Raw genomic sequence first — 17,162 nt, 5'->3', positions numbered from 1 at the left:
TCAGGCCTTTACCAAGACAGCAGCTCTCTGTCCCTGTCCTTTCTCTGTGATCCTAGCACTAGCATACTCAGGATTTGGCTTTACCTGGGAGCCAGAGATCTACCCGGTGAGGGCGAGGCTTTTGAGCGTTTGGGAGCGTTGAGGACGCTGGACAGGAAACTATGCCAATTTGAAGTATCCAACCTTCCTGCTGCAGTGAGAGTCTCTTTCCGTGGAAATCTGGCACTTGGAGTCCTCTCAACTTGCCCTCTGATAAAACATTTTTCTGAGCCGCAGTTACATCCGATGGTTACAAGGTGGCGCTGCATTCAGGTGAGAGCACAAGTATGCACAAAATCTTGGGGACTTTTGCCAGATTTATCGGTGGATCTTGCCTATTATTTTCAGAGGCTAGATATCGCCTATAAATGCTTTTTAAAATAGGGATGCTGGGGTTATAATGTCTGGTCGGGGCTCAGCCCTTTCATTGCCTGCCCCCAGCAAAATATTTATTATCAGCACATGTGAGTGCTGAGTGCTTTATGGAAAATAGCATATATTGGGACAATGAATGTAGCAGATGAGGCGATCGAGATGTCTACCTACGTGTTTGTTTATTTTTTTATATAACGGCTGATTATTCTGTTTCTGATATTTCAGTTTTGTGACATGTTGCATTAAAATATATCCTGCTTGGAGAATATATAAATATTTGCACAGCGTTGGCCGGGAATCGAACCCGGGTCAACTGCTTGGAAGGCAGCTATGCTCACCACTATACCACCAACGCCCTCTGATGTGTGTCCTCTAGGTTCCAGATGTTACAACGCCGAGTGCAGTGGCAATCTTGCACCCGTTCCAATGGTGCATTTGGTGTGGATTCCAACATGAAAAGCAGTAGAAATAGTCTTGCAGAGGGTAAAGAACTGGGGATTGAAACCAAGGACAAAGCTGTGCAGAAGAGAAGAAATGGAAAGCAGCAGTACAAATAGTGGAAATGAGCATATGGGCAGCATCGGAAGCAAAGCAGCGAAGAGAAAGGGAGTAAATTCCATGAAATGCATAGGAGATTGATAAAAGCAGAACAAAAAGGGAAGAATGAAATTCAAAGCATGCCCCGAAAAACGTGTGAAGGTCCCACCTGTCATTTATGCTTCTAATTGGGTATCTTTACTTTCAAAGTATAGGGTTGATCCTTTGACGATCACTCTCTTGATTTACAGCAGAGACAGATAGTTGAGAAGTCTTTTCTCACATAGCTAGCACAAGCCTGCGCTTTTCCTTGCTGGCAGGGTGGAAATGACAGATTAGTCCTAGGAAGAAAGATCAAGCAATATTAGCAGAGGATGGTTTCGATCCATCGACCTCTGGGTTATGGGCCCAGCACGCTTCCGCTGCGCCACTCTGCTCCCTTGTGAAAGTGCTCTCTTTATGCAGAGGAGGAGCTTTCAGCGGAGTGGCAAGGGATTGGTGGGGCTCTCTCCTCATTTGCCTAAGCACATCACAAGGTATGCTGGGTACAGAAAATCTTCATCTTCCCCACTCACATTCAGTCATAACTGAAAGTGCAGACCCTCTTAGGAATTAGCCGTTTCAGGCCTTTACCAAGACAGCAGCTCTCTGTCCCTGTCCTTTCTCTGTGATCCTAGCACTAGCATACTCAGGATTTGGCTTTACCTGGGAGCCAGAGATCTACCCGGTGAGGGCTTGCCCGGTGTGAGGCTTTTGAGCGTTTGGGAGCGTTGAGGACGCTGGACAGGAAACTATGCCAATTTGAAGTATCCAACCTTCCTGCTGCAGTGAGAGTCTCTTTCCGTGGAAATCTGGCACTTGGAGTCCTCTCAACTTGCCCTCTGATAAAACATTTTTCTGAGCCGCAGTTACATCCGATGGTTACAAGGTGGCGCTGCATTCAGGTGAGAGCACAAGTATGCACAAAATCTTGGGGACTTTTGCCAGATTTATCGGTGGATCTTGCCTATTATTTTCAGAGGCTAGATATCGCCTATAAATGCTTTTTAAAATAGGGATGCTGGGGTTATAATGTCTGGTCGGGGCTCAGCCCTTTCATTGCCTGCCCCCAGCAAAATATTTATTATCAGCACATGTGAGTGCTGAGTGCTTTATGGAAAATAGCATATATTGGGACAATGAATGTAGCAGATGAGGCGATCGAGATGTCTACCTACGTGTTTGTTTATTTTTTTATATAACGGCTGATTATTCTGTTTCTGATATTTCAGTTTTGTGACATGTTGCATTAAAATATATCCTGCTTGGAGAATATATAAATATTTGCACTGCGTTGGCCGGGAATCGAACCCGGGTCAACTGCTTGGAAGGCAGCTATGCTCACCACTATACCACCAACGCCCTCTGATGTGTGTCCTCTACGTTCCAGATGTTACAACGCCGAGTGCAGTGGCAATCTTGCACCCGTTCCAATGGTGCATTTGGTGTGGATTCCAACATGAAAAGCAGTAGAAATTGTCTTGCAGAGGGTAAAGAACTGGGGATTGAAACCAAGGACAAAGCTGTGCAGAAGAGAAGAAATGGAAAGCAGCAGTACAAATAGTGGAAATGAGCATATGGGCAGCATCGGAAGCAAAGCAGCAAAGAGAAAGGGAGTAAATTCCATGAAATGCATAGGAGATTGATAAAAGCAGAACAAAAAGGGAAGAATGAAATTCAAAGCATGCCCCGAAAAACGTGTGAAGGTCCCACCTGTCATTTATGCTTCTAATTGGGTATCTTTACTTTCAAAGTATAGGGTTGATCCTTTGACGATCACTTTCTTGATTTACAGCAGAGACAGATAGTTGAGAAGTCTTTTCTCACATAGCTAGCACAAGCCTGCGCTTTTCCTTGCTGGCAGGGTGGAAATGACAGATTAGTCCTAGGAAGAAAGATCAAGCAATATTAGCAGAGGATGGTTTCGATCCATCGACCTCTGGGTTATGGGCCCAGCACGCTTCCGCTGCGCCACTCTGCTCCCTTGTGAAAGTGCTCTCTTTATGCAGAGGAGGAGCTTTCAGCGGAGTGGCAAGGGATTGGTGGGGCTCTCTCCTCATTTGCCTAAGCACATCACAAGGTATGCTGGGTACAGAAAATCTTCATCTTCCCCACTCACATTCAGTCATAACTGAAAGTGCAGACCCTCTTAGGAATTAGCCGTTTCAGGCCTTTACCAAGACAGCAGCTCTCTGTCCCTGTCCTTTCTCTGTGATCCTAGCACTAGCATACTCAGGATTTGGCTTTACCTGGGAGCCAGAGATCTACCCGGTGAGGGCTTGCCCGGTGTGAGGCTTTTGAGCGTTTGGGAGCGTTGAGGACGCTGGACAGGAAACTATGCCAATTTGAAGTATCCAACCTTCCTGCTGCAGTGAGAGTCTCTTTCCGTGGAAATCTGGCACTTGGAGTCCTCTCAACTTGCCCTCTGATAAAACATTTTTCTGAGCCGCAGTTACATCCGATGGTTACAAGGTGGCGCTGCATTCAGGTGAGAGCACAAGTATGCACAAAATCTTGGGGACTTTTGCCAGATTTATCGGTGGATCTTGCCTATTATTTTCAGAGGCTAGATATCGCCTATAAATGCTTTTTAAAATAGGGATGCTGGGGTTATAATGTCTGGTCGGGGCTCAGCCCTTTCATTGCCTGCCCCCAGCAAAATATTTATTATCAGCACATGTGAGTGCTGAGTGCTTTATGGAAAATAGCATATATTGGGACAATGAATGTAGCAGATGAGGCGATCGAGATGTCTACCTACGTGTTTGTTTATTTTTTTATATAACGGCTGATTATTCTGTTTCTGATATTTCAGTTTTGTGACATGTTGCATTAAAATATATCCTGCTTGGAGAATATATAAATATTTGCACTGCGTTGGCCGGGAATCGAACCCGGGTCAACTGCTTGGAAGGCAGCTATGCTCACCACTATACCACCAACGCCCTCTGATGTGTGTCCTCTACGTTCCAGATGTTACAACGCCGAGTGCAGTGGCAATCTTGCACCCGTTCCAATGGTGCATTTGGTGTGGATTCCAACATGAAAAGCAGTAGAAATTGTCTTGCAGAGGGTAAAGAACTGGGGATTGAAACCAAGGACAAAGCTGTGCAGAAGAGAAGAAATGGAAAGCAGCAGTACAAATAGTGGAAATGAGCATATGGGCAGCATCGGAAGCAAAGCAGCGAAGAGAAAGGGAGTAAATTCCATGAAATGCATAGGAGATTGATAAAAGCAGAACAAAAAGGGAAGAATGAAATTCAAAGCATGCCCCGAAAAACGTGTGAAGGTCCCACCTGTCATTTATGCTTCTAATTGGGTATCTTTACTTTCAAAGTATAGGGTTGATCCTTTGACGATCACTCTCTTGATTTACAGCAGAGACAGATAGTTGAGAAGTCTTTTCTCACATAGCTAGCACAAGCCTGCGCTTTTCCTTGCTGGCAGGGTGGAAATGACAGATTAGTCCTAGTAAGAAAAATCAAGCAATATTAGCAGAGGATGGTTTCGATCCATCGACCTCTGGGTTATGGGCCCAGCACGCTTCCGCTGCGCCACTCTGCTCCCTTGTGAAAGTGCTCTCTTTATGCAGAGGAGGAGCTTTCAGCGGAGTGGCAAGGGATTGGTGGGGCTCTCTCCTCATTTGCCTAAGCACATCGCAAGGTATGCTGGGTACAGAAAATCTTCATCTTCCCCACTCACATTCAGTCATAACTGAAAGTGCAGACCCTCTTAGGAATTAGCCGTTTCAGGCCTTTACCAAGACAGCAGCTCTCTGTCCCTGTCCTTTCTCTGTGATCCTAGCACTAGCATACTCAGGATTTGGCTTTACCTGGGAGCCAGAGATCTACCCGGTGAGGGCGAGGCTTTTGAGCGTTTGGGAGCGTTCGGGACGTGAGAGGACGCTGGACAGGAAACTATGCCAATTTGAAGTATCCAACCTTCCAGCTGCAGTGAGAGGCTCTTTCCGTGGAAATCTGGCACTTGGAGTCCTCTCAACTTGCCCTCTGATAAAACATTTTTCTGAGCCGCAGTTACATCCGATGGTTACAAGGTGGCGCTGCATTCAGGTGAGAGCACAAGTATGCACAAAATCTTGGGGACTTTTGCCAGATTTATCGGTGGATCTTGCCTATTATTTTCAGAGGCTAGATATCGCCTATAAATGCTTTTTAAAATAGGGATGCTGGGGTTATAATGTCTGGTCGGGGCTCAGCCCTTTCATTGCCTGCCCCCAGCAAAATATTTATTATCAGCACATGTGAGTGCTGAGTGCTTTATGGAAAATAGCATATATTGGGACAATGAATGTAGCAGATGATGCGATCGAGATGTCTACCTACGTGTTTGTTTATTTTTTTATATAACGGCTGATTATTCTGTTTCTGATATTTCAGTTTTGTGACATGTTGCATTAAAATATATCCTGCTTGGAGAATATATAAATATTTGCACTGCGTTGGCCGGGAATCGAACCCGGGTCAACTGCTTGGAAGGCAGCTATGCTCACCACTATACCACCAACGCCCTCTGAAGTGTGTCCTCTAGGTTCCAGATGTTACAACGCCAAGTGCAGTGGCAATCTTGCACCCGTTCCAATGGTGCATTTGGTGTGGATTCCAACATGAAAAGCAGTAGAAATTGTCTTGCAGAGGGTAAAGAACTGGGGATTGAAACCAAGGACAAAGCTGTGCAGAAGAGAAGAAATGGAAAGCAGCAGTACAAATAGTGGAAATGAGCATATGGGCAGCATCGGAAGCAAAGCAGCGAAGAGAAAGGGAGTAAATTCCATGAAATGCATAGAAGATTGATAAAAGCAGAACAAAAAGGGAAGAATGAAATTCAAAGCATGCCCCGAAAAACGTGAGAAGGTCCCACCTGTCATTTATGCTTCTAATTGGGTATCTTTACTTTCAAAGTATAGGGTTGATCCTTTGACGATCACTCTCTTGATTTACAGCAGAGACAGATAGTTGAGAAGTCTTTTCTCACATAGCTAGCACAAGCCTGCGCTTTTCCTTGCTGGCAGGGTGGAAATGACAGATTAGTCCTAGGAAGAAAAATCAAGCAATATTAGCAGAGGATGGTTTCGATCCATCGACCTCTGGGTTATGGGCCCAGCACGCTTCCGCTGCGCCACTCTGCTCCCTTGTGAAAGTGCTCTCTTAATGCAGAGGAGGAGCTTTCAGCGGAGTGGCAAGGGATTGGTGGGGCTCTCTCCTCATTTGCCTAAGCACATCGCAAGGTATGCTGGGTACAGAAAATCTTCATCTTCCCCACTCACATTCAGTCATAACTGAAAGTGCAGACCCTCTTAGGAATTAGCCGTTTCAGGCCTTTACCAAGACAGCAGCTCTCTGTCCCTGTCCTTTCTCTGTGATCCTAGCACTAGCATACTCAGGATTTGGCTTTACCTGGGAGCCAGAGATCTACCCGGTGAGGGCTTGCCCGGTGTGAGGCTTTTGAGCGTTTGGGAGCGTTCGGGACGTGAGAGGACGCTGGACAGGAAACTATGCCAATTTGAAGTATCCAACCTTCCAGCTGCAGTGAGAGGCTCTTTCCGTGGAAATCTGGCACTTGGAGTCCTCTCAACTTGCCCTCTGATAAAACATTTTTCTGAGCCGCAGTTACATCCGATGGTTACAAGGTGGCGCTGCATTCAGGTGAGAGCACAAGTATGCACAAAATCTTGGGGACTTTTGCCAGATTTATCGGTGGATCTTGCCTATTATTTTCAGAGGCTAGATATCGCCTATAAATGCTTTTTAAAATAGGGATGCTGGGGTTATAATGTCTGGTCGGGGCTCAGCCCTTTCATTGCCTGCCCCCAGCAAAATATTTATTATCAGCACATGTGAGTGCTGAGTGCTTTATGGAAAATAGCATATATTGGGACAATGAATGTAGCAGATGAGGCGATCGAGATGTCTACCTACGTGTTTGTTTATTTTTTTATATAACGGCTGATTATTCTGTTTCTGATATTTCAGTTTTGTGACATGTTGCATTAAAATATATCCTGCTTGGAGAATATATAAATATTTGCACTGCGTTGGCCGGGAATCGAACCCGGGTCAACTGCTTGGAAGGCAGCTATGCTCACCACTATACCACCAACGCCCTCTGATGTGTGTCCTCTAGGTTCCAGATGTTACAACGCCGAGTGCAGTGGCAATCTTGCACCCGTTCCAATGGTGCATTTGGTGTGGATTCCAACATGAAAAGCAGTAGAAATAGTCTTGCAGAGGGTAAAGAACTGGGGATTGAAACCAAGGACAAAGCTGTGCAGAAGAGAAGAAATGGAAAGCAGCAGTACAAATAGTGGAAATGAGCATATGGGCAGCATCAGAAGCAAAGCAGCGAAGAGAAAGGGAGTAAATTCCATGAAATGCATAGGAGATTGATAAAAGCAGAACAAAAAGGGAAGAATGAAATTCAAAGCATGCCCCGAAAAACGTGTGAAGGTCCCACCTGTCATTTATGCTTCTAATTGGGTATCTTTACTTTCAAAGTATAGGGTTGATCCTTTGACGATCACTCTCTTGATTTACAGCAGAGACAGATAGTTGAGAAGTCTTTTCTCACATAGCTAGCACAAGCCTGCGCTTTTCCTTGCTGGCAGGGTGGAAATGACAGATTAGTCCTAGGAAGAAAAATCAAGCAATATTAGCAGAGGATGGTTTCGATCCATCGAACTCTGGGTTATGGGCCCAGCACGCTTACGCTGCGCCACTCTGCTCCCTTGTGAAAGTGCTCTCTTTATGCAGAGGAGGAGCTTTCAGCGGAGTGGCAAGGGATTGGTGGGGCTCTCTCCTCATTTGCCTAAGCACATCGCAAGGTATGCTGGGTACAGAAAATCTTCATCTTCCCCACTCACATTCAGTCATAACTGAAAGTGCAGACCCTCTTAGGAATTAGCCGTTTCAGGCCTTTACCAAGACAGCAGCTCTCTGTCCCTGTCCTTTCTCTGTGATCCTAGCACTAGCATACTCAGGATTTGGCTTTACCTGGGAGCCAGAGATCTACCCGGTGAGGGCTTGCCCGGTGTGAGGCTTTTGAGCGTTTGGGAGCGTTCGGGACGTGAGAGGACGCTGGACAGGAAACTATGCCAATTTGAAGTATCCAACCTTCCAGCTGCAGTGAGAGGCTCTTTCCGTGGAAATCTGGCACTTGGAGTCCTCTCAACTTGCCCTCTAATAAAACATTTTTCTTAGCCGCAGTTACATCCGATGGTTACAAGGTGGCGCTGCATTCAGGTGAGAGCACAAGTATGCACAAAATCTTGGGGACTTTTGCCAGATTTATCGGTGGATCTTGCCTATTATTTTCAGAGGCTAGATATCGCCTATAAATGCTTTTTAAAATAGGGATGCTGGGGTTATAATGTCTGGTCGGGGCTCAGCCCTTTCATTGCCTGCCCCCAGCAAAATATTTATTATCAGCACATGTGAGTGCTGAGTGCTTTATGGAAAATAGCATATATTGGGACAATGAATGTAGCAGATGAGGCGATCGAGATGTCTACCTACGTGTTTGTTTATTTTTTTATATAACGGCTGATTATTCTGTTTCTGATATTTCAGTTTTGTGACATGTTGCATTAAAATATATCCTGCTTGGAGAATATATAAATATTTGCACTGCGTTGGCCGGGAATCGAACCCGGGTCAACTGCTTGGAAGGCAGCTATGCTCACCACTATACCACCAACGCCCTCTGATGTGTGTCCTCTAGGTTCCAGATGTTACAACGCCGAGTGCAGTGGCAATCTTGCACCGGTTCCAATGGTGCATTTGGTGTGTATACCAACATGAAAAGCAGTAGAAATTGTCTTGCAGAGGGTAAAGAACTGGGGATTGAAACCAAGGATAAAGCTGTGCAGAAGAGAAGAAATGGAAAGCAGCAGTACAAATAGTGGAAATGAGCATATGGGCAGCATCGGAAGCAAAGCAGCGAAGAGAAAGGGAGTAAATTCCATGAAATGCATAGGAGATTGATAAAAGCAGAACAAAAAGGGAAGAATGAAATTCAAAGCATGCCCCGAAAAACGTGTGAAGGTCCCACCTGTCATTTATGCTTCTAATTGGGTACCTTTACTTTCAAAGTATAGGGTTGATCCTTTGACGATCACTCTCTTGATTTACAGCAGAGACAGATAGTTGAGAAGTCTTTTCTCACATAGCTAGCACAAGCCTGCGCTTTTCCTTGCTGGCAGGGTGGAAATGACAGATTAGTCCTAGGAAGAAAAATCAAGCAATATTAGCAGAGGATGGTTTCGATCCATCGACCTCTGGGTTATGGGCCCAGCACGCTTACGCTGCGCCACTCTGCTCCCTTGTGAAAGTGCTCTCTTTATGCAGAGGAGGAGCTTTCAGCGGAGTGGCAAGGGATTGGTGGGGCTCTCTCCTCATTTGCCTAAGCACATCGCAAGGTATGCTGGGTACAGAAAATCTTCATCTTCCCCACTCACAGTCAGTCATAACTGAAAGTGCAGACCCTCTTAGGAATTAGCCGTTTCAGGCCTTTACCAAGACAGCAGCTCTCTGTCCCTGTCCTTTCTCTGTGATCCTAGCACTAGCATACTCAGGATTTGGCTTCACCTGGGAGCCAGAGATCTACCCGGTGAGGGCTTGCCCGGTGTGAGGCTTTTGAGCGTTTGGGAGCGTTCGGGACGTGAGAGGACGCTGGACAGGAAACTATGCCAATTTGAAGTATCCAACCTTCCAGCTGCAGTGAGAGGCTCTTTCCGTGGAAATCTGGCACTTGGAGTCCTCTCAACTTGCCCTCTGATAAAACATTTTTCTGAGCCGCAGTTACATCCGATGGTTACAAGGTGGCGCTGCATTCAGGTGAGAGCACAAGTATGCACAAAATCTTGGGGACTTTTGCCAGATTTATCGGTGGATCTTGCCTATTATTTTCAGAGGCTAGATATCGCCTATAAATGCTTTTTAAAATAGGGATGCTGGGGTTATAATGTCTGGTCGGGGCTCAGCCCTTTCATTGCCTGCCCCCAGCAAAATATTTATTATCAGCACATGTGAGTGCTGAGTGCTTTATGGAAAATAGCATATATTGGGACAATGAATGTAGCAGATGAGGCGATCGAGATGTCTACCTACGTGTTTGTTTATTTTTTTATATAACGGCTGATTATTCTGTTTCTGATATTTCAGTTTTGTGACATGTTGCATTAAAATATATCCTGCTTGGAGAATATATAAATATTTGCACTGCGTTGGCCGGGAATCGAACCCGGGTCAACTGCTTGGAAGGCAGCTATGCTCACCACTATACCACCAACGCCCTCTGATGTGTGTCCTCTAGGTTCCAGATGTTACAACGCCGAGTGCAGTGGCAATCTTGCACCGGTTCCAATGGTGCATTTGGTGTGGATTCCAACATGAAAAGCAGTAGAAATTGTCTTGCAGAGGGTAAAGAACTGGGGATTGAAACCAAGGACAAAGCTGTGCAGAAGAGAAGAAATGGAAAGCAGCAGTACAAATAGTGGAAATGAGCATATGGGCAGCATCGGAAGCAAAGCAGCGAAGAGAAAGGGAGTAAATTCCATGAAATGCATAGGAGATTGATAAAAGCAGAACAAAAAGGGAAGAATGAAATTCAAAGCATGCCCCGAAAAACGTGTGAAGGTCCCACCTGTCATTTATGCTTCTAATTGGGTATCTTTACTTTCAAAGTATAGGGTTGATCCTTTGACGATCACTCTCTTGATTTACAGCAGAGACAGATAGTTGAGAAGTCTTTTCTCACATAGCTAGCACAAGCCTGCGCTTTTCCTTGCTGGCAGGGTGGAAATGACAGATTAGTCCTAGGAAGAAAAATCAAGCAATATTAGCAGAGGATGGTTTCGATCCATCGACCTCTGGGTTATGGGCCCAGCACGCTTCCGCTGCGCCACTCTGCTCCCTTGTGAAAGTGCTCTCTTTATGCAGAGGAGGAGCTTTCAGCGGAGTGGCAAGGGATTGGTGGGGCTCTCTCCTCATTTGCCTAAGCACATCGCAAGGTATGCTGGGTACAGAAAATCTTCATCTTCCCCACTCACATTCAGTCATAACTGAAAGTGCAGACCCTCTTAGGAATTAGCCGTTTCAGGCCTTTACCAAGACAGCAGCTCTCTGTCCCTGTCCTTTCTCTGTGATCCTAGCACTAGCATACTCAGGATTTGGCTTTACCTGGGAGCCAGAGATCTACCCGGTGAGGGCTTGCCCGGTGTGAGGCTTTTGAGCGTTTGGGAGCGTTCGGGACGTGAGAGGACGCTGGACAGGAAACTATGCCAATTTGAAGTATCCAACCTTCCAGCTGCAGTGAGAGGCTCTTTCCGTGGAAATCTGGCACTTGGAGTCCTCTCAACTTGCCCTCTGATAAAACATTTTTCTGAGCCGCAGTTACATCCGATGGTTACAAGGTGGCGCTGCATTCAGGTGAGAGCACAAGTATGCACAAAATCTTGGGGACTTTTGCCAGATTTATCGGTGGATCTTGCCTATTATTTTCAGAGGCTAGATATCGCCTATAAATGCTTTTTAAAATAGGGATGCTGGGGTTATAATGTCTGGTCGGGGCTCAGCCCTTTCATTGCCTGCCCCCAGCAAAATATTTATTATCAGCACATGTGAGTGCTGAGTGCTTTATGGAAAATAGCATATATTGGGACAATGAATGTAGCAGATGAGGCGATCGAGATGTCTACCTACGTGTTTGTTTATATTTTTATATAACGGCTGATTATTCTGTTTCTGATATTTCAGTTTTGTGACATGTTGCATTAAAATATATCCTGCTTGGAGAATATATAAATATTTGCACTGCGTTGGCCGGGAATCGAACCCGGGTCAACTGCTTGGAAGGCAGCTATGCTCACCACTATACCACCAACGCCCTCTGATGTGTGTCCTTTAGGTTCCAGATGTTACAACGCCGAGTGCAGTGGCAATCTTGCACCCGTTCCAATGGTGCATTTGGTGTGGATTCCAACATGAAAAGCAGTAGAAATTGTCTTGCAGAGGGTAAAGAACTGGGGATTGAAACCAAGGACAAAGCTGTGCAGAAGAGAAGAAATGGAAAGCAGCAGTACAAATAGTGGAAATGAGCATATGGGCAGCATCGGAAGCAAAGCAGCGAAGAGAAAGGGAGTAAATTCCATGAAATGCATAGGAGATTGATAAAAGCAGAACAAAAAGGGAAGAATGAAATTCAAAGCATGCCCCGAAAAACGTGTGAAGGTCCCACCTGTCATTTATGCTTCTAATTGGGTATCTTTACTTTCAAAGTATAGGGTTGATCCTTTGACGATCACTCTCTTGATTTACAGCAGAGACAGATAGTTGAGAAGTCTTTTCTCACATAGCTAGCACAAGCCTGTGCTTTTCCTTGCTGGCAGGGTGGAAATGACAGATTAGTCCTAGGAAGAAAAATCAAGCAATATTAGCAGAGGATGGTTTCGATCCATCGACCTCTGGGTTATGGGCCCAGCACGCTTCCGCTGCGCCACTCTGCTCCCTTGTGAAAGTGCTCTCTTTATGCAGAGGAGGAGCTTTCAGCGGAGTGGCAAGGGATTGGTGGGGCTCTCTCCTCATTTGCCTAAGCACATCGCAAGGTATGCTGGGTACAGAAAATCTTCATCTTCCCCACTCACATTCAGTCATAACTGAAAGTGCAGACCCTCTTAGGAATTAGCCGTTTCAGGCCTTTACCAAGACAGCAGCTCTCTGTCCCTGTCCTTTCTCTGTGATCCTAGCACTAGCATACTCAGGATTTGGCTTTACCTGGGAGCCAGAGATCTACCCGGTGAGGGCTTGCCCGGTGTGAGGCTTTTGAGCGTTTGGGAGCGTTCGGGACGTGAGAGGACGCTGGACAGGAAACTATGCCAATTTGAAGTATCCAACCTTCCAGCTGCAGTGAGAGGCTCTTTCCGTGGAAATCTGGCACTTGGAGTCCTCTCAACTTGCCCTCTGATAAAACATTTTTCTGAGCCGCAGTTACATCCGATGGTTACAAGGTGGCGCTGCATTCAGGTGAGAGCACAAGTATGCACAAAATCTTGGGGACTTTTGCCAGATTTATCGGTGGATCTTGCCTATTATTTTCAGAGGCTAGATATCGCCTATAAATGCTTTTTAAAATAGGGATGCTGGGGTTATAATGTCTGGTCGGGGCTCAGCCCTTTCATTGCCTGCCCCCAGCAAAATATTTATTATCAGCACATGTGAGTGCTGAGTGCTTTATGGAAAATAGCATATATTGGGACAATGAATGTAGCAGATGAGGCGATCGAGATGTCTACCTACGTGTTTGTTTATATTTTTATATAACGGCTGATTATTCTGTTTCTGATATTTCAGTTTTGTGACATGTTGCATTAAAATATATCCTGCTTGGAGAATATATAAATATTTGCACTGCGTTGGCCGGGAATCGAACCCGGGTCAACTGCTTGGAAGGCAGCTATGCTCACCACTATACCACCAACGCCCTCTGATGTGTGTCCTCTAGGTTCCAGATGTTACAACGCCGAGTGCAGTGGCAATCTTGCACCCGTTCCAATGGTGCATTTGGTGTGGATTCCAACATGAAAAGCAGTAGAAATAGTCTTGCAGAGGGTAAAGAACTGGGGATTGAAACCAAGGACAAAGCTGTGCAGAAGAGAAGAAATGGAAAGCAGCAGTACAAATAGTGGAAATGAGCATATGGGCAGCATCGGAAGCAAAGCAGCGAAGAGAAAGGGAGTAAATTCCATGAAATGCATAGGAGATTGATAAAAGCAGAACAAAAAGGGAAGAATGAAATTCAAAGCATGCCCCGAAAAACGTGTGAAGGTCCCACCTGTCATTTATGCTTCTAATTGGGTACCTTTACTTTCAAAGTATAGGGTTGATCCTTTGACGATCACTCTCTTGATTTACAGCAGAGACAGATAGTTGAGAAGTCTTTTCTCACATAGCTAGCACAAGCCTGCGCTTTTCCTTGCTGGCAGGGTGGAAATGACAGATTAGTCCTAGGAAGAAAAATCAAGCAATATTAGCAGAGGATGGTTTCGATCCATCGACCTCTGGGTTATGGGCCCAGCACGCTTACGCTGCTCCCTTGTGAAAGTGCTCTCTTTATGCAGAGGAGGAGCTTTCAGCGGAGTGGCAAGGGATTGGTGGGGCTCTCTCCTCATTTGCCTAAGCACATCGCAAGGTATGCTGGGTACAGAAAATCTTCATCTTCCCCACTCACATTCAGTCATAACTGAAAGTGCAGACCCTCTTAGGAATTAGCCGTTTCAGGCCTTTACCAAGACAGCAGCTCTCTGTCCCTGTCCTTTCTCTGTGATCCTAGCACTAGCATACTCAGGATTTGGCTTTACCTGGGAGCCAGAGATCTACCCGGTGAGGGCTTGCCCGGTGTGAGGCTTTTGAGCGTTTGGGAGCGTTCTGGACGTGAGAGGACGCTGGACAGGAAACTATGCCAATTTGAAGTATCCAACCTTCCAGCTGCAGTGAGAGGCTCTTTCCGTGGAAATCTGGCACTTGGAGTCCTCTCAACTTGCCCTCTGATAAAACATTTTTCTGAGCCGCAGTTACATCCGATGGTTACAAGGTGGCGCTGCATTCAGGTGAGAGCACAAGTATGCACAAAATCTTGGGGACTTTTGCCAGATTTATCGGTGGATCTTGCCTATTATTTTCAGAGGCTAGATATCGCCTATAAATGCTTTTTAAAATAGGGATGCTGGGGTTATAATGTCTGGTCGGGGCTCAGCCCTTTCATTGCCTGCCCCCAGCAAAATATTTATTATCAGCACATGTGAGTGCTGAGTGCTTTATGGAAAATAGCATATATTGGGACAATGAATGTAGCAGATGAGGCGATCGAGATGTCTACCTACGTGTTTGTTTATTTTTTTATATAACGGCTGATTATTCTGTTTCTGATATTTCAGTTTTGTGACATGTTGCATTAAAATATATCCTGCTTGGAGAATATATAAATATTTGCACTGCGTTGGCCGGGAATCGAACCCGGGTCAACTGCTTGGAAGGCAGCTATGCTCACCACTATACCACCAACGCCCTCTGATGTGTGTCCTCTAGGTTCCAGATGTTACAACGCCGAGTGCAGTGGCAATCTTGCACCCGTTCCAATGGTGCATTTGGTGTGGATTCCAACATGAAAAGCAGTAGAAATTGTCTTGCAGAGGGTAAAGAACTGGGGATTGAAACCAAGGACAAAGCTGTGCAGAAGAGAAGAAATGGAAAGCAGCAGTACAAATAGTGAAAATGAGCATATGGGCAGCATCGGAAGCAAAGCAGCGAAGAGAAAGGGAGTAAATTCCATGAAATGCATAGGAGATTGATAAAAGCAGAACAAAAAGGGAAGAATGAAATTCAAAGCATGCCCCGAAAAACGTGTGAAGGTCCCACCTGTCATTTATGCTTCTAATTGGGTATCTTTACTTTCAAAGTATAGGGTTGATCCTTTGACGATCACTCTCTTGATTTACAGCAGAGACAGATAGTTGAGAAGTCTTTTCTCACATAGCTAGCACAAGCCTGCGCTTTTCCTTGCTGGCAGGGTGGAAATGACAGATTAGTCCTAGGAAGAAAAATCAAGCAATATTAGCAGAAGATGGTTTCGATCCATCGACCTCTGGGTTATGGGCCCAGCACGCTTCCGCTGCGCCACTCTGCTCCCTTGTGAAAGTGCTCTCTTTATGCAGAGGAGGAGCTTTCAGCGGAGTGGCAAGGGATTGGTGGGGCTCTCTCCTCATTTGCCTAAGCACATCGCAAGGTATGCTGGGTACAGAAAATCTTCATCTTCCCCACTCACATTCAGTCATAACTGAAAGTGCAGACCCTCTTAGGAATTAGCCGTTTCAGGCCTTTACCAAGACAGCAGCTCTCTGTCCCTGTCCTTTCTCTGTGATCCTAGCACTAGCATACTCAGGATTTGGCTTTACCTGGGAGCCAGAGATCTACCCGGTGAGGGCTTGCCCGGTGTGAGGCTTTTGAGCGTTTGGGAGCGTTCGGGACGTGAGAGGACGCTGGACAGGAAACTATGCCAATTTGAAGTATCCAACCTTCCAGCTGCAGTGAGAGGCTCTTTCCGTGGAAATCTGGCACTTGGAGTCCTCTCAACTTGCCCTCTGATAAAACATTTTTCTGAGCCGCAGTTACATCCGATGGTTACAAGGTGGCGCTGCATTCAGGTGAGAGCACAAGTATGCACAAAATCTTGGGGACTTTTGCCAGATTTATCGGTGGATCTTGCCTATTATTTTCAGAGGCTAGATATCGCCTATAAATGCTTTTTAAAATAGGGATGCTGGGGTTATAATGTCTGGTCGGGGCTCAGCCCTTTCATTGCCTGCCCCCAGCAAAATATTTATTATCAGCACATGTGAGTGCTGAGTGCTTTATGGAAAATAGCATATATTGGGACAATGAATGTAGCAGATGAGGCGATCGAGATGTCTACCTACGTGTTTGTTTATTTTTTTATATAACGGCTGATTATTCTGTTTCTGATATTTCAGTTTTGTGACATGTTGCATTAAAATATATCCTGCTTGGAGAATATATAAATATTTGCACTGCGTTGGCCGGGAATCGAACCCGGGTCAACTGCTTGGAAGGCAGCTATGCTCACCACTATACCACCAACGCCCTCTGATGTGTGTCCTCTAGGTTCCAGATGTTACAACGCCGAGTGCAGTGGAAATCTTGCACCCGTTCCAATGGTGCATTTGGTGTGGATTCCAACATGAAAAGCAGTAGAAATTGTCTTGCAGAGGGTAAAGAACTGGGGATTGAAACCAAGGACAAAGCTGTGCAGAAGAGAAGAAATGGAAAGCAGCAGTACAAATAGTGGAAATGAGCATATGGGCAGCATCGGAAGCAAAGCAGCGAAGAGAAAGGGAGTAAATTCCATGAAATGCATAGGAGATTGATAAAAGCAGAACAAAAAGGGAAGAATGAAATTCAAAGCATGCCCCGAAAAACGTGTGAAGGTCCCACCTGTCATTTATGCTTCTAATTGGGTATCTTTACTTTCAAAGTATAGGGTTGATCCTTTGACGATCACTCTCTTGATTTACAGCAGAGACAGATAGTTGAGAAGTCTTTTCTCACATAGCTAGCACAAGCCTGCGCTTTTCCTTGCTGGCAGGG

The 17,162-nt window shown here is 45.6% G+C and overlaps 11 non-coding genes across 11 annotated transcripts; all 11 read right to left on the bottom strand.

Moving 5' to 3' along the window:
• Positions 1–697: 697 nt before the first annotated feature.
• TRNAG-UCC (transfer RNA glycine (anticodon UCC)) lies at positions 698–769 on the bottom strand. The gene has a single exon. It is a non-coding gene; the product is annotated as a tRNA-Gly (tRNA).
• Positions 770–2,280: 1,511 nt separating this feature from the next.
• Positions 2,281–2,352, bottom strand: TRNAG-UCC (transfer RNA glycine (anticodon UCC)). The gene has a single exon. It is a non-coding gene; the product is annotated as a tRNA-Gly (tRNA).
• A 1,511-nt stretch (positions 2,353–3,863) lies between these two features.
• Positions 3,864–3,935, bottom strand: TRNAG-UCC (transfer RNA glycine (anticodon UCC)). Its single transcript has one exon. It is a non-coding gene; the product is annotated as a tRNA-Gly (tRNA).
• A 1,510-nt stretch (positions 3,936–5,445) lies between these two features.
• TRNAG-UCC (transfer RNA glycine (anticodon UCC)) lies at positions 5,446–5,517 on the bottom strand. The gene has a single exon. It is a non-coding gene; the product is annotated as a tRNA-Gly (tRNA).
• Positions 5,518–7,038: 1,521 nt separating this feature from the next.
• On the bottom strand, positions 7,039–7,110 carry TRNAG-UCC (transfer RNA glycine (anticodon UCC)). Its single transcript has one exon. It is a non-coding gene; the product is annotated as a tRNA-Gly (tRNA).
• A 1,521-nt stretch (positions 7,111–8,631) lies between these two features.
• TRNAG-UCC (transfer RNA glycine (anticodon UCC)) lies at positions 8,632–8,703 on the bottom strand. Its single transcript has one exon. It is a non-coding gene; the product is annotated as a tRNA-Gly (tRNA).
• A 1,521-nt stretch (positions 8,704–10,224) lies between these two features.
• On the bottom strand, positions 10,225–10,296 carry TRNAG-UCC (transfer RNA glycine (anticodon UCC)). The gene has a single exon. It is a non-coding gene; the product is annotated as a tRNA-Gly (tRNA).
• A 1,521-nt stretch (positions 10,297–11,817) lies between these two features.
• On the bottom strand, positions 11,818–11,889 carry TRNAG-UCC (transfer RNA glycine (anticodon UCC)). Its single transcript has one exon. It is a non-coding gene; the product is annotated as a tRNA-Gly (tRNA).
• Positions 11,890–13,410: 1,521 nt separating this feature from the next.
• Positions 13,411–13,482, bottom strand: TRNAG-UCC (transfer RNA glycine (anticodon UCC)). The gene has a single exon. It is a non-coding gene; the product is annotated as a tRNA-Gly (tRNA).
• A 1,511-nt stretch (positions 13,483–14,993) lies between these two features.
• TRNAG-UCC (transfer RNA glycine (anticodon UCC)) lies at positions 14,994–15,065 on the bottom strand. The gene has a single exon. It is a non-coding gene; the product is annotated as a tRNA-Gly (tRNA).
• A 1,521-nt stretch (positions 15,066–16,586) lies between these two features.
• On the bottom strand, positions 16,587–16,658 carry TRNAG-UCC (transfer RNA glycine (anticodon UCC)). The gene has a single exon. It is a non-coding gene; the product is annotated as a tRNA-Gly (tRNA).
• Between the last annotated feature and the right edge of the window lie 504 nt (positions 16,659–17,162).

Source organism: Triturus cristatus, chromosome 11 (assembly GCF_964204655.1).
Source record: "Triturus cristatus chromosome 11, aTriCri1.1, whole genome shotgun sequence".
NCBI classification, from domain to species: Eukaryota; Metazoa; Chordata; class Amphibia; order Caudata; family Salamandridae; genus Triturus; species Triturus cristatus.
This window is presented reverse-complemented; position numbering and strand designations above follow the sequence as displayed.